Here is a 13,039-nt window from a genome sequence, read left to right as displayed (position 1 = left end):
AAGATAAAAAGATAAGAATTGAAAATCGGTTATATAAAATCAGAAAATATTTTTAAAATCTTTTCCTAACAAACTTAAACTAAATTCCTAAAATAGTGGCTCTTAGTTAAAACAACCCTAAAAACTCTAATTAACATATTGGGCGCATACATTGAGTTAGGCGCACAACTTTAGAGACTCGTAGGTGTTCCTAAACCAGTTTTAAGTCTTGTTCCCTAACCTTGTTCCTATAGTGCCAGGTCTGTTCCTATCATGGGAACAGAACCAAGTTCCTTTGAGAATTCACCACGAACTTAATTGAGCTTTTACTCAACCTTAACATGAAGATAATAAATACACCCTAATGTATTCTAATCTTCATTCCATGCTTGATTCTTCATCACTCGAACATCTTTACTTCAATCTTTGATTAATTCTCCGTTTTAATCTTCAATCAAGAATACTCTTTGCTCGAGAATGAATTACCTTGCAACAACATAAATAAAATATACTATGTCTTTTGTGGTTAAGTCATCTTCAAAACTCAAGGGTCAACAGTTAGCAATGTTTGCATTTGGCGATTTCTTGTGGATTTCTTGTCGATTCGCGCCGTTGATTGAGAATTTCTTGTCGAACAAATTTGCGAACAAACCCATATTCGCCCGTTGATTTCTTGTCGATTCTGTCGAACTGAAGAACGATCGATGCCATTAGTTTTTGGTCGACCGGCGAAGATGAGAGGTGGAGAGAGAAGATGAAGCGTGAAGATGAGAGGAGGAGAGAGAAGATGAAGCGTGAGGATGAGAGAAGAGAGAGGAGATAAGGCGTGAAATGACGAGAGAGAGGAGATAGGCGTGGAGATGAGAAGAGACAGAGAAGATGAGGCGTGAAATGAGTGAGAGGAATAAATTACGCACCCACCCACTAACCTAACAAGAAAACTCTAGATGAATATTTTATTAATTTTAAAAGTGCTGCGGTTTTATGTAGAAACCGCAGCAATAGGTTCAAGTAATATTTTTAATATTATTTTAATATATTGCTGCGGTTCTTGCTAGAAACCGCAGCAATATTTTTGGTCAAATAGTCACAAAAATTCAAAAAATTTCCATTGAAAATATATTGCTACGGTTTGCGGTCGAAACCGCAGCAATATGGTTTTTTTATATTTTTTCTTTTCGTTTTACGTGATATATTGTTGCGTATGGATAAAACCGCAGCAATATCAGTGCAGCAATAAGCAATTATTCTACTAGTGTTAGTATCTCCAGAACCCAACTGGGACAAAAATGCCATATAGAGTCAAAATGGCATCTACTAAATTCTATGTAGAATTTGATGAGCTATACATAAAGTATCCACAAGGATTAGTTTTAAGATGTGTGGATGCTGGAGAAGCACTAACTCTAATGACAGAAATTCACCAAGGGTTATGCGGAGCTCATCAAAGTGGCTTCAAAATGAGATGGTTGTTGCATGAACATGGTTTCAATTGGCCCACCATGAGAAAGGATTCTATAGACTATGGTAAAGGTTGCAAAAGATGTTAGAAGTTTGGACCCATCAGTACGACACCAGCTTCAGAACTTAAGTACATTCTTAAACCTTGGCCCTTCAAAGGATGGCAGTAGATGTCATAGGGGAAATCAATCATGCGTCTTCTAAGAATTATTCATACATTCTAGTTGTGACTGATTACTTCACCAAATGGGTGGAGGCTCAGTCTTTCAACAAGATCAATACCCAGGTTGTAATTAATTTCTTAGAAGAATAAATCTTTACATGATTTAGAATTCCAGAAACTATCACTTTTGATCAAGCCACAATCTTTAGAAATTCTGACCTATTAGATTATCTTAATCAGTTTGGGATTATTGAGTTGCATTCAACACCTTACTATACTCAAGCAAATGGTCAAGCTTAAGCTACTAACAAGATCATAGTAAAAGGGATCTCAAAACTCATAGACCACAATCCAACAAAATGAGATGAGTTGCTGATGTATGCTCTATGGGCCTACACGACCTCTAAAAGGGAAACAACAAGAGTTACTCCTTTTAACTTAGTTTATGGACACACTCTAGTGATCCCAGTTGAAGTGAATGTAAGATCGTCAAGGGTAGCCCAACAAAATGACATTATCAGGAGATATTATTCACATGCAATGAATATTGAAGTCAAGAATGCTTTAGAGGTCAAGGAAGAAGCTTTAACCAAGATGAGAATTCAAAAGGAATAGGTTTCTAGGGCCTACAACAAAAAGGTAGTTCCGAAAGAATTCCAAGAGAATGATAAGGTTTGGAAAATCTTTTTGCCAGAGGCAGCTTACAAAGATCCACAAGGAAAATGGCCACCTAAGTGGCAAGGTCCCTTTATCATTCATAAGAAAATATCTTTAAGTGCATACATATTAAAGGATATAGATGGAAATATAAAATATAGAGCTTTGAATGGAAAATTTCTAAAGAAATATCATCCATGTATATGGGAACAACATGATCCATTGTTTCAACAAAAACATGCAGAATTGTTCCAAACAACAAGGGATCATTAAAATTACAACATTAATAATAATGTTACATATCATACATTACAACATTGTCTAACAGCTAAACTAAGATTTTTATTGGCTGACCCAGCATTATAAAGTTTTCCCTTTAAAAGGATCAAGCTTGGTTGTACAACCATATCTTTGAAAATCTTTTACCTCAAATTAACAAGCTTCGTTTGTCTTTGGTGTAGCTTATTCTCTTCAGTATCAATGGAGTTCTGAAGTGAAGCCTTATCATTGATAATGTTGATCTCCTATTTATTTATCATTATGAACTTAAAGAATCTTGGATCTGTTGATTAAAGTTTTTAAAGGATTTGCTTGAGTTCTCAAAGAAATTTCCTCTTTCTGAAGTTTTGAGCTGAGAACTTGGAGATGAACTCTTGTTTCATCATTACAATGTTAAAGAAGAAGAGTATGTTTTACATAATCAAGAGAAGGTATCTAGTACTGAAAACCTTGAAAAATAAGGATTCCAAGATCTGCTTAAGTATTTGTGCAGAAGCATGATCATAAGGGTGGTTTATTAAGATCAAGGAGAGATCCTAAATTTTGTCTTGTTATTTTATATACTCAGGAGACTCATCACTGGAAGAATGATCATTCCTAGAAGAGGAAGATTGATTCCTCACAATGATGGTTGTTTGCAAAGTAACATTTTCCCCTCCATCAGACTCTTTCATCACACTTGCTTTAAGTTCTTCCCTCTGCATCATAAATAATAGAAGCCAAGTTAGCAAGAGAGCGAAGTTTGGTATCATGAGGATATGGATTCATATATAGGAAGTCTAAAATGAATTCATGAGAAAAGAAAGGCAAACCAGTTCCAGAAGTAGATGGTGAAGTTGATGAAGAACCTTTGCATATAGAGCTAACCAAAAGCTTAATATTGCTCCTTAAGGGTGTGACCTCTAATGGAATAACATCTCCTGAAACCTCACTCCGAAAAATAGAAGATGTTGTTTCAACATTGATTGAATCAATATTTGGGCACGGAACTTCGACATATAAAGAAATTGGATCCAAGGGATCCTCATTAAACTAATGAAATGGATCTTCATCAAGAGAGTCCATGTGGAGATGATTAACCACTTCCAACTGGGAGGCAGTACCTCTTCCCAAAAGGAAAGTAGCCACATTCTCCAAGTCCACGTGAATAAAGAGGAGGATGATTGATAACAAATTTATCAACCAGGCCACCCTTTGAATTTAATGATGGATCAACTTATTTGGAAGCACCTAATGAAGGATGGCTGACAAGGGTAGGAGGTGATAACTTCGTGGAAGAAGGGTCATTGGTAATATTGGGCTCAATGCAATCAACACCACAAGGACCTTAGATTAAATAATCAGTATTCCTAACAAAAAGTGAAACTTCTTATAAATAGAGTAAAGATGGTATTCATACTTGCTTTAACTCCTGGGAGTTTCCTTTTGTAAAGTACAAATATGGGCTTAACATCATCTTCATCAGAGGAGATAATTGTAATCCTTGGAAGCAGAGAGATAATTGTAATCTCTCTTACTTGAAGCTCTCTTAAAAGGGCCAATATGCTCCATTGGTCCCATGGACTGGATGTGTTCCACAGTTTAAACACGTCTATATAGGAAGTCCTTGATCATAAGCAGCATCTTCATCCTCACAAGAAATAGAGGTTGGACCTTTTGTTCTATAGTGGCCCAAAAGAGCTTGTCATACCTAGAATATGTTTCCATGCCATCAGGTTCTCTTAGCTTTTTCTTGCCAACTTTAGCTGAGGGATAAAAGAAGGTATAAAAAATTTAGTAATAATCATTCCTACCAAAAGTTATACAAATAACTAAAGAAAGAAATTACTTATGGCCTAAGGAAAGCCAATCCACCACAAATGGAAACCTCGAATCACTTTAGTGATACACGTCCAATGAGAAATGGACATGCAATTAAGGTTGAGAGTCTTACTTTGGAGAGCCCTACCCTCTTTAAAAAGACCCCTGGAGGTCCAAGGATCATTACGGGTCAAGAAGTAAGGTGACTCTAGTGGTTGAGTTATCTGGGAATACATGATCCACCATAGATGGAAACCTCGAACAACTTTAGTGATAAACTTCCAAGGAGAAATGGACATGGAATCAAGGTTGAGAGCCTTACTTTGGAGAGCCCTACCCTCTTTAAACAGACCCCTAGAGGTCCAAGGATCACTGCGGGTTAAGAAGTAAGGTTTAGCTAGTGGTTGAACCAATATGAATCGTCTAGCTACCAGTTGTAGATTATAAGCTTCAAAGCCAAAATATTCAAGTTCAACGGCTATTAAATCCCTAGACCAAAGAACACTACTCCGAAAGTTTCCATTCTCTAAGGAACTAGAGTGGATGTTAAGAGATTATTGCCAGGTAGGCACGGCTTGATGGCGCCAGGTTTCATTTTCAACGTAAACCAAGAAGTACAAGAATATCAAGCTTGGATGCCAAACCTCATGTAGAGATACAAGATAAGAGCTGGCCTCACCACAACATCTCTAATGATCTTCAAGACTCGAGAGATATAGAAGGGGATCAAAAGAAAGATATTCTTCCTCTGAACCCTTAGGAGCTTTAAAAGCATAAAGGGGAATGAGAACCATCAGATGAGGAAGGTACATCTAGCCCCAACAAGTCAGAAGCCTTAGGGGTACGAATCCATTGTCAGTAGAGAATATGAGGGATTCAGATGTATGAATTTCGGAACTTTTAAAAGTCTCTCTACTCCTAAAGAGACATCTATAAAGTTGTCCTAATAAAATAGGAGCTAAAGCTACTTCTTCAGAATTGGAGGAGATATTAACAAATAGAGATAGCTATAATATTACTACTCTGCCAACTCTAAACATCATTAGTTTGGAAAATGCAAAAGTAAGAAAAAGGTACTTCATCCTAAGAAGTAACTTCCTCAGTGGCATCCTTATTTATGAAAAAATTAAGAAATTTATGAAAGCTACATTTGCTAGCACTAGCAGTAGGACTAGCAACTTAACAAAAGAGTGATAAACATTGGTTGTATAGCTCACTATGTTCTTTAACATGGTGAAAGATAGGAGGTTCAATTCCATATCTATCTGTTGGAGAGGTCCCAGTAATGAAGGCAATATCAGCTAAGGTCACAATCCATGGTCCCCACCGAAACAAGAAGCAGTTGATGGCAAGATCCCAACAAGCTAATAAAGCAATGGACATAACCTCATTAAAGGGAGTGGTTTCATAAGAAGCTAGTCTCAAGAAAGACAGTGTTTTGTTCTTGGATCATTTGTCATGAAAAGGTTTCATTCTCATAAACCATGCTCTTGCATCCACCCTTGAAATCCAACCTTTGAAGGGCTTGCTGGCTAAAGGCTAATTCAAGTTTTGGAGTGTTTTTGGGGCAAATGGAAGTGTTCTGAGCTTATTATGCTCTAAAATAATATTGTCCAAGAACGAGTAACATTGATGCTCTAAGACAATTTGGCACTTTGGTTTGTGAATCTTGAAAGGAAAACAAGGACCAATAGTGGCAATGTAACACCCCGATAATTCTCTCAATTCAGAAATACTTTTATAATATACAAGTAGAGAATTACCCAAGTATTATCGCCCGTGTGATAACATATCGACTTATTCAGAATTTTGCAGCGGAAAACAAATAACTAATCTTTAAACTTTATTATAAATAAATAAATAAGTATGTAAAACGACCAAACATTCTGAATGAATCTACTTAAACAACATAATAAAATAAGTTCTTATTAATGCAGAAATTAAATATACTAGTTACACATTCTCTCAATTTCAGATTCCCAATGATGCACATCTGCGAACCTGTAATGTCAATCCTATACTGAATGTGCTCACCAAAATGGATCATCACAGGATCAATAAGGCAAAGCTATGATCACACACACAAAGAACGCACGTAATCAGCAAAGTTGAGTACTACATACTAAACATAAGCATTCCTAACATGATACTAAATAATAACTTGCAGGGATAAATAATAGTATAATCATATAACATTATGCAGACAACTTTTACTGAACTAAACTCTAAACATCTTTTTATTACTTTAGTGGAATAGTTATTGGAACGAGTTGACTTATCTACTAATGCCTTCATAAGAAGACAAAATACGAGCACGACTCAGTATTCCATAATGACCTGCGATATCGAGGAACCTTTGAACTAAAAGAGGCATGGTGATCAATCCATTCCTTGAAGAGCCCATGGCACGCTCACCATGTACCCCAACCCTTAATGTCCAACTCTAGACGTGCACCAGTCTAAAGTCTATAACTATTCTCGTTACACTTTACGTTAATTTCCAATTATCACTTGTTATGACTCACATACAAGCAACACAAAAATAATAATCAAACATTCACAACTCAACTTCTTTTATCTTAGAATTTAATAAATGATCACAACTTACAATCCAAGACTTACTTTTCTTTTTAATCTGAACCTTCTAATTTGTTGAACCTAGCCAACAATAATCTTGCCTTTACAAAGGCATAACTTATCAACTTACCAAATAAGGCCCACGATCCTCATAAGATAGTGAAAATAAAAACTTGTTAGGGAATACATGAATAACATGATTTGTACTCTATAACATATATTAATTCCTCATGCGAATTAATAATTAAAACTTCCTTTTCATGCTTGTATCAAATATTCCATACAAACATACAATCTAGTACTTATAATAAATCTCAAATCACATGCTTGCACACAGGCATAAAACATGTAACAATCAAATACTAGAAATCATATATATATGAACACAATAAGTTCCTATACATGATACTGAAATTTCTTTCTCCTTAAAACATGACACTAATCACATAGTACACAGGTATGTACATACCTCGTGTAAACTAGTCTGCAAGCCACTTTTAACTCTTTAAAAGTCCCCTACGTAATATTCTCCGCCTGAAAAATCAATATAACCAAAATTAATACTCTTAAATAAAGATTATAGCAACTATAAAATATTTAAAATCCCCTTTAAATATGTTCAAAAGTTGATTTTAATATCAAAACTTTAATTACTTTTAATTCCTAGCATAGTACTACCGTACTAGTAATTAAAACTCCATTAATAAAAACCTTTCTAGAATTCCAGCAACTTTAAAAATCAATAAACCTTCAACAAACATATATAAATTTTTAAAATCATATTCTAAATCAATCTCATAGTATCTAATATGTTACTATGGTTTTCTAGCAATTAAAACCATAAAAATCCATGCTTTAATGATTAAAACTACAATCTAACCATAATAACAAATCTAAATTTTTATTCTTATAATATAAAATATATATGAATCAAGATTACTTATAAAAACAGCAAATTAAAACCAATAATCATGATTAACGTTAAAAGAAGCATAAAAATATAGTCTTTAATGGAATCTTGAGGAAGAAGAAAAGAAAACAACCAACAAAGAGGAGAATAGGAAGGCGCCGAACAACAAGGACGCATTAGCAGCAGCAGCCCGCGGTGGTGTTGGTGGTTTCGAACACTTGGTGGCGTTTCTTGTTGAGCAAGAAATGTTACTTGAACAAGAAGAAAAGGGTTTGAGAGGAAGAACAAAGAGAACGTGCGAAGAGGAGAGAGATGAATGGCGTGAAGGAGAGAGAGAAAAATAACCTTGTGTGGGGTAAAATAATTGGGTATTAGGATATTCATAAAAGGGCTTCCTTTTTGGGCATAGGAAAAAGAGATAAGGTTTGATGAAAATTCATGATGGACAACATAAATAATTTAGGACTTTAATCATCAATATGACTCTTTTTCCTTTAACCTTTTAGGATTTTAGGTTCCTCAAGTCCATTAGACTTCTTTTTGGATATAAATTACTATTTAAAACTTTTATCAAAGCATGCTTAATTAAAATATTTTCAACTTTATTAAATCATGAAAATAATTTCATTGGACTTTTAAAATAATCAACCTTTTTAAATAGTCAAATCATTTTAAAACTAATTTGTGTTTAAATATAAATGTATAAATACTAAAATATATTTATAAAATCCTTTAAAATTATGAGGAATTACAAGCAATTATGTCCTACAAAGGAGTATCAGAATCATTGCTTTTGGTCACATACCTGAACACTTAAAACTTATAAGTCCCAAGGTTCACTCTATTGGCGTTGCATAATTAACGAGTCGCTTCAAATTGCATGGCATCACGTTTTTTAGCAAGTGCTTCACAAGTCTCATTTCACAAACTCTTACATTAGACATGGTGAATTGAAGTTTGTTGATGATTGTGAATTTGTAAAGAAAGGTAATAAAATTCCCGAAGTATCTTTAATTTTCCTAAAATCCTTGAAAAAGGTATTAATAGGGATGACAACCAAAATGAAACATCAAAAGAAGAAAACATATGTAGAACACGTGGTATGTTTCATTTTGGGTCATATTTTATTGGGCCATGTTAAGAACAAGTTTTAATAAATTAAAAAGCAAAGTCATGAAGCCATATTAAAGAAGCCCTTTCTAGAGGATGCGTGACTTAGAAGCCCGTTCCAAAGAGTGTATAACTTCTCAATTTCTAGTAGACGGTAAAAATCTCTTTTTAAACACCAACACATTACCCATCTCTTGATCAACCCCTTCAGTCTTTATTTTCATCTACTTAAAAACCACTCTCAAAAAACCCTCTTCTTCAATAATGGATGTTCCACAACCTTTTGCTTAATCCTGCGTAGCCGGGACCCAAGAGGTCAACCCTAAAGAGGTTGACCAACCCTTCCTCCCTCCTCTAGAGATACCAAAGGAGAGAAAGGAGGAAGAAAAAGAAAAAAAGGAGGAGGAAGCTCCTCCATCATTAGACCCTAAGTCTGATGATTATGATGAGGAACAGGATGAAGATGATGATGAACCCGCCGCCAAAAGGAGGAGGAATGAAGATGAGGAGGAGTTCCCCGAGAAAATGACGGGTTTTGAAATATATACCGCAAGTGCACGGTGTCTGTTTCGCATAAACTGACAAATACAGGTCGATACACCGGGATACGAGTACTATAGATTTGTTCTCAATTATTTAACTACTACGAGAGGAATTTGATTGAATAATTAACAACTAAACTAGAATAAGCTAGAACACAAAAATAAATATGGAAGTTTTTAAAAGAAATAAAAACCTAAGGCAATTGGTCAGTCCACCATGCTTACCAATTTAATCACCACAATAGAACTCAAAAATACTTGGATTGAGGTTCGAATGATTAGAGTATTTCTTTAATCCTATGGTCGAGCCTTAACAACTCTTAGATCAACATATGACAGTACGGTCGCTCAACATAATCAAACTTACCTATTGTAACAAGCCTCTAATGAATATGTTGTTTCGATTCTAACTCCTATTAGCTAAACATAACTCATGATATTGCGTGATTACATGAATTAAACAAGCATAAAAAATCAATAGGAATTACTCTAGTTCAATGTAAATATCGAAGAACATTAAACCCCAGTCAAAAAGTTAAAGACATGGCTTCTCTCTGTCATGCCCGTAGAAAGACTACTCACTCATGATAATAATAAACATAATGCAAGTCGAAGAATTCAACAAATTGAACTAAGTAAAGAGGAATACTGAATGATTGCAGAATAATGAAAATGAAATCAACGATCTTTATAATCTTCATTGTAAATAATTAATACCGAAGTAGAGAGAGAGAACGCTAAGTGTTTAAACCTAAAAATGCAGAATAAATGATGCCCTCGTCGAAAATACTAAAAGCCTATTAAAAGTTTTTACCAACTGGCAAAAAAAGGCAAAAATTAATGTTCCCGAAAAACCACCCGGTGGGACAACGGTGATTCACAAATCTACGACAAAGAAAAAATTACGCTCAGTCGGGCGCGTAAGCAATTTTGGCTCATTTCTCACATGGTTGCCCAGGCAAATAAGTCTTGGTGGCTGTTGACTTTCGTGGCTCGCTTGGTCGGGCAAAACAACCAGGGTCGGCCGGGCTAGAGTGATTTCTCGTTCTTTTCCGAATAACTTGTACTATCTCTCAGTTCTTCTATGGGTCTTATGTGACCATTGGAATTTCGTTCCACAACTTAAATAAAGGCACTAAATGCCTAATCTACACCAAAACATCTAACACACGGAAACAAATCCAAACATATCAAATCACATATAAATCGAGCTCAAAAGAGCTCAAATCAACTATCCAAACTAAGGGAATTCGAGTAAATAATCTATATATAATAGACACATCAAAATCCTCCAAGCTAACCTTTTGGCTGTCCCTAAGAAAAACCATGACATACACATCAATAATGCTTGCTTCACCTCTTTATATATGAAAACAGAGATAAAAAAAACTTTTACAAAGCTCAAAAATCATTCAAGAAGGGAAAATTCAAGTTCAACTGATCAGATCACTCTACCCATCAATAGCCCAAGCAAGTAATCAAATGCGGCTACCTTATATGACATGCAAATCTCGAAAAGGTACTCACCAGGGTATCACTCCTCATAAATTTTTTTATGACAAGCAATAAATTGGCCCGAACACTCACCAACCCAACCATAATAACCCTTCGCACTCACACTCTTATGTGTTTAGAAAGGTAATAATGACATTCATCATTATCATGTTCACTCAAGTAGCAAACATACTCTTTAACTTTGGCAATTTGACTCTGTATCAATTCAACAAACAAAGAACACATGCCCAAGGGGTCTTTTTTAGGTTGCAATGGGTCTTGGGTTAAGGTAGGGAAAACATTGAGCGAACGTTATGATAAAGCCAAGAAAGGGGAGCATTAAACGCTAATAATCAACACCAAGTGAAGTCTAAAACAACTCCCAAGACATCAACACACGTACAAAACATCACCCTAGTATGAAAAATCACCAAACACATAACAAACTTTTGTTTTTAGTTAGTTCATTTTCTCATGATATATTGTTCTTTTCTTTTCAGAACAATGTGAATGAAAGAACAACGAAGAAATGCACTTTTTCAACATTTCACACTTTTGTACTCTCCTTTGAACTTGCAAACACATTTTTTTTCTTTCTTTTTCTTTTTCTTTTTCTTCAAACCTTTGAACTTGCAATTAATATTTTTCCAACGAACCACGAATACCAACTTATCATCACAATGTCATCCTAAGCTAATGCTTCCCCAAGCTAGGTTTGGGATAGTAATCAAACTTAGGGCTCAAGACTTGTCATGTCGTTTAGTAACCTGAAAAAGTCATTAGGCTCAGCAAGGCTAGAGTGGAAAAAGAATCAGTATGAAAATCAAATCCAAGGCTTAAGAATCATTTCAAAATAACGCATCTATCACAATATATGAAAAATGATGCCAAATGTAAACAAGTCCCTTGCCAAAATCAAGAGCGGAACTAACACACAAGAATAGACTGGATATGGAAATAAATCCATGGGCAAGAATGAATCCTCACAGTCTAACCAGTTCAAGCATGTAGACAAAATAAGCGTGTTATCGTCAAAACTCACTTAACGCTAAGGCAGTTAAAGGTCACAGCCCAACATCATAATCTCAAGTGCAAAGCTATTCAGATAAAGAGCCCAATTATACTTTCAAAGAACATCATGGGGCACACGAAAACAATCAATCAAATCTAGTCAAATCGTAATTTTGGTATGAAATATTTGATTATTTTTTAATTATTATTAATTTTTTTCAAAATTAGGAAAGCAATGAAACTAAACTAACTACATTAAAAAGCAGTAAAAGAAATAGGGGGTGTACTTACAAAAATCACCCCCCCCCCCAAGCTGAACTCGACAATGGCCTCGTTGCAGCAAGAGGGAGAGATAGTACTCACACGTCATCATCAGACAAATCTGCAGTAAAATCGCCACCAGTAGTACATGTATCACCAAAAGTAGCATGGCTAGAAGTACCATCTCCAGCATGGTCGGTGGGGTCAAGTACCTGTGGTGTGTACCATGAAGGATGGGTGGCATCCTAAGCAAGAAGTCCTTGGTGAAAGTAGTTATGGTAGATAGGATATAGGGCATGGCGCATGTTGAACTCCACGCTGGTTAACCATGTGTCCAAGAAAGGCAGGTGAACCTAGATGATGGCTTGACCAAGCTCAAGACGGTCATTTGTGAGGTAAGGGATTGTTGTCCCTGCCCGAGCCGAGTAACGACTGCCATCATATGATCTATAGGTGTTGCGGAGGAGGCTTCCCCAATGGCCTACCTGTGGTAGGTCCATAGAGGTCGCCGAGCAATGGGCTCTTCACCACGCATATAGAGGAGGTACAATCCCACACCAGCTTCGAGGCAGGTCTAAGCACGATCAGGAAGAAGGATAGACTCCATCTTAGCAATAAACCACCTAAATTTGTGGGCAGACTGGGTGGTTATCTATTTATCATTGGTCATATAATCAATAACAATCTCAGTGGCACCAGCTATGGCACCAGTCATCCATTTACCTCTATCGTATGCGTGGTCAAGAGCCCATTGCTCGGCGACCTTTGGGACCTACCACAGGCAGTCCGTTGGGG

The sequence above is a fragment of the Beta vulgaris genome, chromosome 5, assembly GCF_026745355.1.
Source record: "Beta vulgaris subsp. vulgaris cultivar EL10 chromosome 5, EL10.2, whole genome shotgun sequence".
Classification (NCBI taxonomy): Eukaryota; Viridiplantae; Streptophyta; class Magnoliopsida; order Caryophyllales; family Amaranthaceae; genus Beta; species Beta vulgaris.
Note: the sequence above shows the minus strand (reverse complement) of the source record.